Raw genomic sequence first — 14,006 nt, 5'->3', positions numbered from 1 at the left:
TATATATAAATAAAAATAGATATATATCATATACTAAATTAGTAATAAGTATATATCATATTATTATATTTATATTATATCCACTAATGAATATAATGTGGTTAAAAACACTTCACAAGATTAAGAATTTTAAATTAAAAGAAATAAATAAATAAGATAGATACAATGCCTACATTTGTCTATATTAGTCATGAGTTGTTTTATTGCTTTCTCTATTTAACTTTATTAACTTTTACTTTTAATTGTTCTAATTTTTTTTTAACATTTTCTTTTATTATCATTTTCAATTTAATTTTGTAATATTTGATTCTTTTAACTAATAATGATAAAAACAAAATTTTAATATATCACAAAAGATAAAATAAAATAAAAAATATTTATTTAATATTTTACATTAGTAAATAAATAAATATTTATAATCAAAACATAAGTAATGCAAAATCAATGATAAATCTATTGCTGCCATACTTACTTTCAACCTTGACTAAGAAGAAATTGCCAGCTTAATGCCTTTGAATAATAGTTATTTAGAAAGAATTGCCAAGGCTCTTAATACCTTAATGTCTACTGTAGCAAGAGCCAATAACTACACTTAAAAATACTAGAAAATCAAATCACACCACAAATAATTTTTCACACTACATTCTCACAAATATTATACAAATATATAATTGGGCAATATATATATATAGCTAAAAGCAGCTAAATATATATAGAATGTGAAGCTGCATGCTGCAAATATACACTGCTAAATTACTACTATTTTACAACGCATACTATGATTTAGTAGAGAGTGAGTCGTGATCAGGCTGTGCAAGATCTTCGTCAGGAGGTTTGGACATGAGCCAGTGCCCGTCGTTTCCCTGCACCATCCCCTTGTTCTTTTCAACCCACCATGAATCAAGAACCATATAATCATCCTTCAACCAATCTGTGGACTTATTGACAAGGGCAATATCTCGATCCACCTCCAGCTTGAACGGATCGTTTTTCCCTCTTGTGCCGGCCACCGCGTGCAGATACGCTTCCAGGTTGTGCCAGTGGGAGGCGTCGCCGGGATTCTTCAGGTACGGTGACTTGCCGGTATCGACCCGTAGCTCGACGCCGACATCTGCGTAGCCCAGCAACGGATGCAGCGGGACGAGGTCGGGGTTATTAGTGATGCGCAGGACTCTGAGGTCGGGGAGCTTGTCGACCACTTTCTTGAACGCATCGTTGCCCACCCGGGGGCTGGCAAAGACTATGGCGGTCACGGGAATCGGTGTGGCTCTGCCAGAGGGTTTATTGAGGCCGTTGATGACGATGTCGAAGGCGCAGAGCGTGGCGAGGGCGGCACCGAGGCTGTGACCCGTGGTGGTGATGCTGATCTCCTCGTCCTTGTATAATTCCAGGAGCCGCTTGAGCTCTTGCAGGACTTGTTGTCTGGCGCTGGTTTTGTTGAAGGGCGAGCGCGGGTCGTCAGAAGTGTAGATAGAGAACCAGCCCCTTTGCACCCTCGCATCGTGCCTAGCCACCTTGTCGGTCTCTTGGTCCAGCCCCGTTTGGTCGGGGAGGAGAGTGGAGAGCGTGGCCTGGCCAGGGTCGAAGTCGTTAATCCACTCGAGGGACTCGATGGTTCCTCTCCATGCCACTGTGATGTCGCGCCGCCCGTATTGGGTTTTTCCGGTGTCGGTAACGTGGGCAACGTAGCCCATCCAGTTGGACTCGCGACTCCATGCCTCGCGGGAGAGGGATGTCACAATAAAGGCCTCCGGCAAATCGATGGTGGAGGTGGCGTAGATGAATTTGGAAATGCTGTATCCCCACTCTGTCGGCCGCTTTGTTAAGCCGAGGTCGTCGAAGAAATGAGGGCCGCCATATCTGGAGCTGCCCGCGTATTTGGAGCGGCGCCCGCTGATGAATGTATTGTAGGTTGCCTGAGAATGGTCTCCGTAGATGAGAATGCTTTTACGGAGGTCAGAGTCGAGAGGGTTCAGGAGTCCCTCCCACTGGTTGCTCCCCTGCAGTAATCTCCATCTCCTGGCGATGCTTCCTGCGACACCCATATCTGCCATGATCGTTTCTTTTACAGAGTCGACTATTGCAGTGTGCGATCTTTAAAACAAAATTGGATTTAAATAATTAAATTATATCTTATGATCCCGTGAGAGAATCTGGGGCTGGCCATGTGTCATAAAGATGTGAAGGCTACAGTCCCGAGATGGCGTGAGACAGAATATTTCGATGTGGCCTCAAAGTCCAATATGGAATGCGAAACGAAGGATGAGGTACATCAGTGGTGCAGGGAAGGAAAATATCTTAATCTTTATACAACTTAGTCTTAGTCTTAATCTTTATTCTAGAAATTAACCTAACTTCATGACCCCTACCAATCAATGATCACATCCCAAGTGAAATATCTTCCCTGAAGCACTCCCAAATTTCAACAAAGATATCATTCCTATAATGTCAAATCCCACGTTTAATTAATTTAATTGATTACTTGTTTATCAAGCAACCATGGGCAATTTTTTCGCTCGTTATACTAGAATCTGGTGACATGAAATGGCTAAGCACGCCTACTCCGAAATCAATTTAGAAAATGGAAAAACGTTGTAAACAAAGTACCAAGCAACCCTGGCCAGTTTATTTTCTTTTTTTCAGTGAAAATATGGTGACATGACAATGGTATGGATAATTTTTTCCCCCCTTTTATGTGAGAATATGGTGTAATGATATATGGATTTCAAAATGTAATGTATTTTGATATAAATTATAAAATAGATCGAGTTTTAAGAAAAATTATTGAAATATTTAATGGCGTGATTCAATTTTTTAAAATTACAATATTTTTCTAAAATTACGAAAGGATAAAAAACGAAGTTAACTATTCAATAAAACACTTTTTGCATTTTGTGCTCGTTCACCGTGGGCGGCCACCCTCCGCTACGTGGGCCCCTTAATCAATTACGTCTCCAAACAGAAACTTCTTTGTCTCCGACTCTCCATCGACATCTTTGTCTGCATCACTCTTGCCATCACTGTTCGCGGAGTTTTGTCTGCAAACTCGCTGGTTACGACACGACGACTCACTTAACTCACACATTGAAACGAATCAATGGCGAGCCTCACTTTTCTTTCCCGCCTTCGTTATTCTAAATTCCATTCGCTCCCTAATCATTTTGAAACCCCTACACCCTCAGACAGAGAAAATTGAGATTCGGCACAGTGTTTTCATTGATTGGATTGCAAAAATCGCTTCAATGTTCAGCGTGAATTTTGTATTGATTTTGTAAAGAACATGCAAAAATCACGACAAACATTTATTTTGTACCTAGGACGCGAGCAGCGAAGTTCGATGTCGCTCATATTGTAAGTTCAAAATAGGAAATTTTTGTTTAGCTTTAAATTTCTTTAGCATAGTTAAAATGGAAGCAGGCTCATAAACGTGTAATTCCTTTCCTGTCCTACCTACGTAGATTCCAGCTCTAGCTATAAGCATAATGTTGTTTTTCTGCATGTCAAAACCTACGCAATTTCGTACCTACGCAGATTCCAACTCTGGTTATAAGCATAGTGTTTGTTTTCTGTTATTTTTTATGGTGTTGGTTAAAGCCCAATTTGCAAAAGCCTTCATCCTCCACAATACTAAAGCTCAATTTGTAAAACCCTTCATCCTCCACATTACTAAAACCCAATTTGTAAAACCCTTCACCCTCCACATTACTAATTAAGATTCCGGAAATAAATCTCAGTATATATCTTTGTGCTTATACTATTATATAATTTATTAGCATACTATTATATAAAAGAAATGTTGTTCTAGGTTGCTTTCTTTATTTATGCAGGCAATACTCTATTGTTTGACTAGTTCCTTAACAGAATTAGGAGAGCACACGACTTGTTTTTCCTTGTCAAGAGTTAGGAGAGCACCAAATTTGATTGCAAAAAATCCATTGGTTGACTGTTTTAGCAACAAATTGTTTCATCGCTGTGGTAACTTGCTAGTTGACTGATGCGGAAACTCACTGGCTAACCGTTGCGGCAACTCGTTGGTTAACGATTGCGAAAACTCAATGGTTAACTGTTGTAGCAATTCACTTGTTAACCCTTTGCGACAACTCGCTTGTTAACCCTTGCAGGGACTTGTTGGCTAACCATTGCGACAACTCGATGGTTAAATGTTGTGGAAACTCGTTGTTTGACTATTGCGGCAATTCACTAGTTGACCATTGTGGCAGATCATTGGTTTACCATTGTGGCAACCCATTAGTTCAACTTTGCAGCGACTCGTCGATTTACAGTTGTGGCAACTCACTAGGTCACCATCATGGCAACTCGCTGGGTCACTATTGCAACAACCTCTTGGGTCACAAAATGGTAAAGAAAGTCAAATGGGAAACAATCGTTTCCCTTCTCGAACAAGACCTTAAAGAAAAGATCATATTTTCTATAAAGGATTTAGATTGGTCTGAAGTACATGGAAAACACATGGAGATTGGTCGAATTGAAAAAATCCCTTCAAATAGAATTGGAGACTTTATTAGAGGAGAGGGAGTGAACCCAGATCCTCCATGCCCTTTCACTTGGGTACAAAATAAACGCCTAGGCTCAAGTCCTACTACTTCCTCGTGATATGAAGTGTAAATTTTTTAGAGATGCATGGTTTATATGTTGGTATTAATAGTGCTCGATCATTTTTCATGGATTCATATGTATTGACTTTTCAAATGTTTTTATGTAGCTATGCTTGTTCATATGGCCTCGAGGAAAGAAGAGGACAAAATGAAATGCAGTGAATTTCCTCATTTGTGAAAAAGAGGGGTTGCCAATGCCATTTCATTGTAAAATTTATGGTTCAGATCCTTAAGATAGCAATAATAACATATAACATGTATGAGCCTGAAGATAGCCAAGGATGGCCTTGTCATGGCCAACATGACACTTCGAGTGATGTTAGGTCCCTGCATCAACCAAAGTTATCAAGGGACATGGTTTCCTATATAGAGAGTTGTTTCTTCTTGAAAGTGTCGATTGACTCGGTTTGCAAAATTCATGTTAAAAAATATGTTAACATGGATGCCACAACTCGAGATAGGGATTTCTTTTTGTGTAGGAAAGATGTTAACATCTATAATCTTCTAATGAAAGGAAAGTATCAATTGCATAAGAAGGATGAAATGAGTGTGAACCTTGGGTATAGAAAACACCAAGATGTTTTTTTCTTTTATCAAAAGCCCAATGGTGGAGAGATTCCTTTTATAGTTGGAATTCAGACAAAGTGGATGTTGGATACCATGGTGAAGTTGTCGAATAATAGCCTAATAGCCATGGATTCAACATTATCCACAAATAAATATGGGGTGAGTGTATTAAGAATGATTTGTTTAGTACAATAATATGATTTGTACTAATTGATAATGATTAATTAGTTGAAGTTGACTTTGTATGTTTTTTGAATGTGATAGTATCAATTGTACACACTCGTGGTGTTTGATGAAAAACAAAGTGGGGTGCCATTTGCATGGGTGGTGGCATCACGTAATACATCATTGGACATTTCACTATGGTTGGAGCACCTCATTCATAGGTGTCACCAAGTTGATCATGGTTGGAAAGTTAATGCCTTCATGGTTGATGATGCATTAGCTTAAATCGGTGCTTTAGGGTAACTTCAATCTTCTTTTTTTACAGTGCAACTTGTCTTTATTACACAAAGAACACGCTTGAAATGAATTAAATGTGGCAAGAGATTCACAAGGTGCAATGTTATCTTGTGTGTTTGGAATGTAAGTCAAGCATGGTTAAAAAATGTGAATCGATTTGCCAATAGTCCAGAAACAAAAAAAGAGATGTTTAGTGATTTGGGTTTAATTATGAATTATTGTTCCAGTGCTGAAGTGAGCAATGCAATTAATGATTTCTTCAACAAATTTTCTAATGAGGAGAAGTTCCTAGAGTATTTCCATAAGAATTGGGTTGTTGGTGACAATATTTGTAAGTTGACAAACTCTTTCTTACATTTCCCTTTTTGGTTTTCATACGGGTGAAATATATTCATTAACACAACTTTTTCGCAATTAGGGATGTGGGTAAAAGGTTGTTGAGATTTTCCCCATGCAAATCAGGTGATAAATAATGTTGTGGAGCCATATCACTATTACCTAAAGAAAAAATTTCTATCTGATAGAATAAAGAAATGTGCTTGTAGGATGCATTGGTTCATATATGTTATTCTCACAAATTTTGAACCCTGTTATCGGTTTAAGGAAATTCTAAAAAAGGAAGGATTTTTGAATAATTATAGGAAAGAGAAAAAAATTGAAATATCAAAGGAAAAAAGAATAAAGAATTCTAGATAGTGATTGCACCCCTCATGAGAAAATGTCTCATGCTTTTTGGGTGAGGAGTCAATCCAATCCTAATAAGAAATATCTTGTCATCACACAAATTTCTTAACTTGTGATTTCCCATGGTCTATTTGTGGAAACATTTTCAATCATGCCATAAAGGTGGGTTGGTTTCCTTCTCGTTCAATGGATTCAACCCAATTACTAAATAATCAAAGCACAATTGATTCATAAAATGACCCTCCTGAGATAAATATAGAGGCAATATCAGATCTTGGTGAAGATGCAAACACATTTGCCATGGATAGTCACAATGTTGATGTAAATGTTGAAGGACATGATTTGGCCAAAGAGGATTTATTTGGCTACATAGACTTGGTTCAAAACAATCCTCTTAATAATATTATCAAGACTGAACAATTCATTGCTTTGGTTAAAAAAATGTTGGATGACACCAACAATCTTCATATTATAGATTATGAATTCACATTTGGGTTGGGTGCTTTTGAGTCATCTTCGAAGAGGGAAGAGTTTCTTGAGCCCCAAAAAGAGAAGAAAAACAAGCAAACAAAATGCCAAATTGAATGTTGACTTGAATATCACTGCAGATGAAGATGAACCATTTGAGTGTGAAAAATTCAATAACCGAGGTCGCCCTCACTCCAACAATGCATGGTTTTCCAGGTTATTGTGATACATTTTTTTCAATTTGATTTTAATATTTATTAGTGTATTACATGTATTTAATGTATTATTGTTTTGTTGAGTATTTTAATGTATGTTTGATAGGTGGTGAGGATATATTTGTCTGAATTGGGAATTTTGTTTGAATTGCCATTTAAAGTCAGTAAATAACTCCATGCATTTACACTCAATATTTCAATACATCAATTACTTTGTATGTTATGGAAGATAACTTTCATAGGGTTGTTCAATACTTGCATTATGCTTGCATACTATTGGGTGAAAATATGTTTGTTTAATTCTGTTGTAGTATTTGCCCAACTATTTAATTTGTCAATCCGAGGTCCGTAGACTTACGAGACACATGCACTATATATGCAGGACTAAAGTGGAACTAATCTAATCTAATCTAAATTACTGAAATCAAATTAATCTAGAAAAGCATTGAAACACTAACTAGGAAAGCAAGAAATTGCATAAAGGAAAAGAAATACAACATGTGAAGAATTGAATGACAAACAACATATGTGAGCTCACAACAATAAAAATATCTTATATTACAAAAACCAAATTACAAATCATGAAAGCATAACAATAAAAATGAAAAACTAAGAATTCCTTTCCATCATTCATCATTAAAATGAAGAGAGAGCACTCTCTTATATACATGAGGAAGATAACCTTCTCATAATTACATATCCAATATTCTCTCAAGCACTCTCAACTAATTTCCCATTATTACAAGATATGATCCCACAAATCTCTCAAGCATTTTTAACTACTTTCCCATTATTACAAAATATGATCCCTTTGAATCCTCCATAAATCTCTCACATATCTTGGATAAGACATGCCAACCAAAGCCTCCATGATTTTCTCCTTAGGAATTGGATAAGATATGCCAACCAAATCCTCCATGATTTTCTCCTTAGGAGTTGGATAAGATATGCCAACCAAATCCTCCATGATTTTTTGCTTAGGAATAGGCTTGCATAATTATCTCCTTAATATGGTGGAGGAGATATTAATTCTTCACATATTTCCTACACATCACAAAACTCACATATTCTTGAGATATATATAAAAATATGTATATTTTCTAATATTTAATCATAAATTCACTTGTAATACAAAAATGAATAAAATGGAAAATAAGAAGGTGAAACCCAAATGTATGTATGAAAATGATATGACAAAAGGTTAATGGGATGATGAAATGTAAGGAATAGTGAAGAAAAAGGTGGATGAAAATATGACATTTCTGAGTCCCAACATCCTCCCCAACTGAACTTGTTGCATGTCCTCATGCAACCATGCATGGGTCTCTTTAAGAACATTTGGCATTTTGAACTTTGGCGTTACATGATGATGTCTTTTAATAATGAATGTTTCCAAGATATGTGAAAGACATGAGTAACAATTTACATTTTCTTATGGTTGGTTCTTGTGTGACAACCATGAATACAAAGAATGTTGGTTCTTGTGTTAACAACATTCATTTCATTTTCTGTTCTCTTTTCTTCAATAACAATGTAAACACTCACTGGAAATCATAATGTGCATAAGAAAGCCCTTTTGTAATATTAATGAAGCATGCCATTATTGCGTATGAAGCAAAGTGCAACAAAGTATCATTGGAAAATAAATTTTGGTGAATGGTAAATGGAGTGATAGTGGTGAAGAAATGGAATCATGAAAGTGAATATAGTTCTCCACCCCCCCCCCCCCCCAACTGAATTGGTTGCATGTCCTCATGCAACTTGACATGGCTTATGAAAGGAAATGTAGCATGGTGAGGGAATTTTCCAAAATATTCAAGTTAGTATATAAGGAATTGCATGATTAAATATTAGAAAACAGCATACCTCTACTTACCTAAGAATGATGAACTATGCAATAGGAATGTAGCTACTGCTGCTGCTGGATCAGGAAAATGTGAGTGATGTTGTTGTAACTGGATCCTGGGAAATGAAGGAATCTGAACTGCTGATGCTGAATCATGGAAAAGATAAATGCTGAAAGAGGAACTGTGGTACTTTCATAGATCAGAATGCATGTTGCTATAACTACTGAGGGAGTCGTGAAAAAGTGTATAGTCTCCATCCACTACAAACCCGATGGTACAATTCTAAACATTTTGGATTTAAGAGATCTGTGGTTTTCATACTGTGGATTCTCTGGTCAATGGTTCAAATTCTAAACATGCGAATGAATATGTCGATGTCGAGCATGAATAGAAATCATTGGATTATCGGCCATTGATGCATCTCGTTAACCAATGCGAGGCAACTCACCATTGATGTCAATGAGTGCCAAGGTACCCGAGTACATCTTGCAAAGTGCGAATGGATGTGTTGAGGTCGAGCCACTTGCAAGATCTGAAGATCAAGGGACATTGATGTATTCCCATGATCGTCAGCGAGAGAATTGGCCATTAAGGCATGCAAGCCTCTAGGTACTCAAAAGGAACTCTAGTCTATTTCCCAGATAAGGTGCTGATGTTGATGGGGCAAGACTTGTTGAAAGGTGGGCCTTAAGGAATCCCACATCAGTCAACGCGAGTTTGTACAAAAAGATTTGGTAGGAATATAAATGGAAAGAACTCATGGACAAGCAGTGTGGATCAGCATGGCTAGGAAATCAAGGCAATGTAATTATGGAAAGGGAATGAGTTTTATTCAAAAGGCAAACTAGAAGGCAAAAATAAACTGAAAAGGATAAAGGGATGTATGCGATTCAGAAGAATAGGCCTGCATGAAGTCGTGAAAGATAAGGAAATGGAAGATGGGCTGCAACACAAGGATGGTCTAGGCGTTTGAAAGGAAAAAGATGAGTAGTCATGACGCAAAAGGATTTTTGTGTAGTGGAAAATGTGCAGTGAAGAATTAGTTCCTTCAAGCGTCCAATGATGCATGTTTCATTGTGATTTCAAAAAAATCACTTTTGCATTAGATTGTCTTCACTCTGAAAAACTTAGCACCATTCCTGCATAAAAATTATTACCTTTGTGTGCCATCTCCATTGATCATTCCTGTATGAAGTGACTCAAAAACAAATTAGCGCATTTTCAAGAATTTATGAAATGTCCTTTTTTTTAATTATTTTTCAAAGTTACACTAATTGTGGATGAAAAGGGTGTTGCATTGGAATGTTGAGCTTTCTGCATAAGCTTCTCGTTGACCTACACATAACACCAATCTCATTTCACTTGTTAGTATGTGCATCCTAACTCTTGCCCACAAATTCACAAAAAAATCCAACATACTTTGATTTCCCCCCCAACTAGAAATATTGCATGTCCCCATGCACTGTACTCATTGATTGTGCAATACTTGTTCAAAATGTTTTTATTGGTTTGCAGGAAAATTGATTGAAAACATTTGAAAAGGCATTGTATTTGGTAGGGAACAAGTAGTGAGTTGATGAATGAATGAGGGCAATTTTATTTGATTTTTTTTTTTAATATCATTTGTTAATAAATAACAAATTAAAAAACAAAAGTGGTTAATTTATTATTTATGTCGATTGTGTTATTTATTGATGAAAAACAAAAATAATCAAAAACCTACCCTAATAAAAAAACGACCAAGGGCTTGGAGATGAAAACTACCGGTTGTGTAACTATCCTGCGCAGACCAGAAATCAACTCAACGAGCTTTCTTTGGATATTCAATCTTGAGGTGATCCAACAGAACCTTACCCATTGGTGGCTTGTTCGACCAAGCTTCGTAGAAGTCCCCATACTTGTATCCTCGGTACAGAGCGGGATGCTTATCATCAATCAAGGGCGCTGCAGGAGCAACGAAGGAATCCATGGAAGGGGGATGGAACGTAGGAATGGATATACGCGCAGAGGAAGAGTGGGTTACTGCTCGATGCACAACACTCTGGAATCTCCCAATGCTCACAACCTGCACCTGATCTCCCAAATGGATGACGAAGGCGTTTGGTATGGGTTCTACAGTGACTCACGTTCCAGCTTTTAGGACTTGAGCGTAAAGCATCTGGACTCCTTTTTGATAGCGCCTCTACCTTCCTTGCTTCTCACTTCATTCCCAATGATCTGCTTACACACTTCTTCAGTCAATTCATATTAGATCACAAAGCATGCTACGGTAGTTTGATTACTGGATTTGTGTATATCTCATGATAAGAATGCTTCCTCCAAGAGAAGCGATGGAGAAAAACTCGTAGCCAGCAAGGAAGGGATCTTTCTAATAAGCAACAATATAATCATTTAATCTCAATTTAGGAAGATGAATCCAAAAATTGCATGGGTGTTTGATTTTTTTATTTTCGATTTAGGGAAGTCTGCCTTGCGATCCTAATTTGGTGAGTGTGGTCGGTTGAAAGGCCGAGGGTTGCGCTCTCCTCTCCCGGGAGTCAGCGGACACAGTGGACGAGATGGGCACGTATGCGAGCAGCCTATGTATAAGGTGAAAGGCAGGCTGAACGTATCCAAAAATCGATATGCGCAATCGGTTACCCACTTGAGGGCTGTTTGGAGCATAATGAGAGAGAGAGGAATACTGGGCGTAGATGGGAAAGCCAAGGACGGACTGGTTCTGGTTTTGATTGTTTCCTTATTGATTTGCGGTATGAGTATCGATTCCGGAGCTGCTCAGTCTAGTGGTAAAGCTTCAGATCTTGAAGGGAAAGCGTAACCCCAAGCAAGGGGGGGTAGGACTTATCTCGCTGCTTTCTCTGTAAAGACGTAAACCAACTACTGAATTGGCGGTTCAACACTAGGACTCAATGAAGAACCCTCAGGCCCTAAGTCCCTTGCAACAGATCACCCTGAAGAAGTGAAAGAACTAAACTCAGGTTTCAGAAGTGTCCACATGGGCGCTATTCCAGAGGCCACTAATCCCACCGAAGACTAGGATGCAAAACTTGAAATTAGCAATGCGGGAGGGTGAGCTTGTCGAACTCTCGACGAAGGAGAGGACGATGATCAATTCAATCCACGAGAGGGAGGGAAAGTCGACCACTTGCAGAACTTTAGAAAAAAAGACAAGGTTCTCAAACTAAGCTTCAAAGGCCACCCCAAATGCGCATGGATTTATTCCAAAAATCAGAAACCTCAACTGGTGGCTCTCAATTGATTGTTTCGTTCTTTCCGCCATCATTTTTTTTTTTAATACATGAGTTTTAATTAGTTTTGTTTTCATGAATTATTTTGTTTTTGTTTGTTTAAATTTTAAAAAATAAGATTGTATCCTATCTTAGAAAAATTGTTAGTTCAAAATCAATTTTTTTTTTTTTTTTTTAAGTCTTAAAAAAAAAGAAATTAACCCTATCTTTACAAAAACAAAAATGGTTAGTTTTTAAATTTAAATTTTTTTTTTTTCTTAATCAATGAAAAACTAAAATTGAGAAAGAAACTAAACTTTTTTTTAACAAATGGACATAATGATTTGCATATTGAAAGATGTTTGTGATAAAGCATATTGCAAAACATGAATTTATTCTTGAAATTAGTCTAAATCATCCCTATTTTCTGATCCTCGAGATCGTACAAAGACGCAGGAGGAGAGCATACTTATTCTAGGTAAAAGAAAAACTGAAAATGAAAGCAAAAACTAAAACTGAAAGCCTACCTACTCTATACTAATTAGAATTTACAAATTAGTTACGTGTAGTTAAACTTCCAATGAAGCCACTCACGTAGCAATAACAACAATAGATTCAGTAGCAATTCTTTAAATGATGGATGAAAATATTCAAGAGTGGATGAGTCTAGTTGTTGTAACTGCAAATCAACTAAAAAATAAAAAGATGAATCTAATCTAGTACTTACCTGGAACCATTGTTCGATAAAGCTTTGATAGGTACAGTTTCTCTCACTCAGATCATGTTGTAACTCCTGTTCTTCTTCTCCGATCTGCTGTTCTTCTTCCTCGATCTCCTGTTCAAATGATTGTTCGCCATCAGATATGCAGGATTCTTCAGATGTTGAATCTTCGTTTGTTTCTTGGGGAGTAGTTGAACCTTTAATTCTTGTCAAGATCTCCTCTTCCAAGGAAGAAGAGATCCCGACTTCTGCTAGGATCTGAGTGAGTAGTTCCAAGTTGAAACTCATTGTTAAACCATGTTGAAAGAGATTCTAAAAAACAAAAAAAATCAGCACACTAAAAATTGAATTAAAAACAAAAGGACCACAGAAATAATCTTGAATTCAATACTCAATTAAACCCTCTTACAAGGACTACTCATTAATTTAGTAATTGAATTCTTCAATTACAACCATGAACCATGAATTTATCAAACACTCTTCACAGTTGCGAAAATCAAACACACTTGCAGAAATTGAAATTCACACTTGCATGAATGTAAACACACCCTACATGCCCTCATCCATAAGAGGTCGAGCCCGTTACGGTACCTCGAATGCGATGCGTAGGCTATTCCCCACATCTTACCGCCTTAACACCTCAGAGTTAGGAACATGTCTAAACACACTTGCATGAAAAATCAAACTAAACTTCAATCCATCGTGCCTCCCCGGCAACGGCGCCAAAATGTTGGGTGAAAATATGTTCGTTTAATTCTGTTGTAGTATTTGCCCAACTATTTAATTTGTCAATCCGAGGTCTGTAGACTTACAAGACACATGCACTATATATGCAGGACTGAAGTGGAACTAATCTAATCTAATCTAAATTACTGAAATCAAATTAATCTAGAAAAGCATTGAAACACTAACTAGGAAAGCAGGAAATTGCATAAAGGAAAAGCAATACAACATGTGAAGAATTGAATGACAAACAACATATGTGAGCTCACAACAATAAAAATATCTTATATTACAAAAACCAAATTACAAATCATGAAAGCATAACAATAAAAATGAAAAACTAAGAATTCCTTTCCATCATTCTGTTAGAAAATTATATATTATGGAGCAATGGAACACATAAAATATTGCAGAAATATAAACACAGAAAACGCACCAAACAAGAGAGACACAGATATACGTGGTTCACCCAGTTT

General features: G+C 37.1%; 1 pseudogene; it reads right to left on the bottom strand.

The window, feature by feature from the left end:
• Positions 1 to 653: 653 nt before the first annotated feature.
• Positions 654 to 2,101, bottom strand: LOC149162448 (phospholipase A1-II 1 pseudogene; annotated as a pseudogene).
• Between the last annotated feature and the right edge of the window lie 11,905 nt (positions 2,102 to 14,006).

Source organism: Pinus tabuliformis, chromosome 5_2 (assembly GCF_031772625.1).
Source record: "Pinus tabuliformis cultivar Carrire ecotype Pingquan chromosome 5_2, CPIR1, whole genome shotgun sequence".
In the NCBI taxonomy this organism is placed as follows: Eukaryota; Viridiplantae; Streptophyta; class Pinopsida; order Pinales; family Pinaceae; genus Pinus; species Pinus tabuliformis.
Note: the sequence above shows the minus strand (reverse complement) of the source record. Positions and strands in the feature narration are given on the sequence as shown.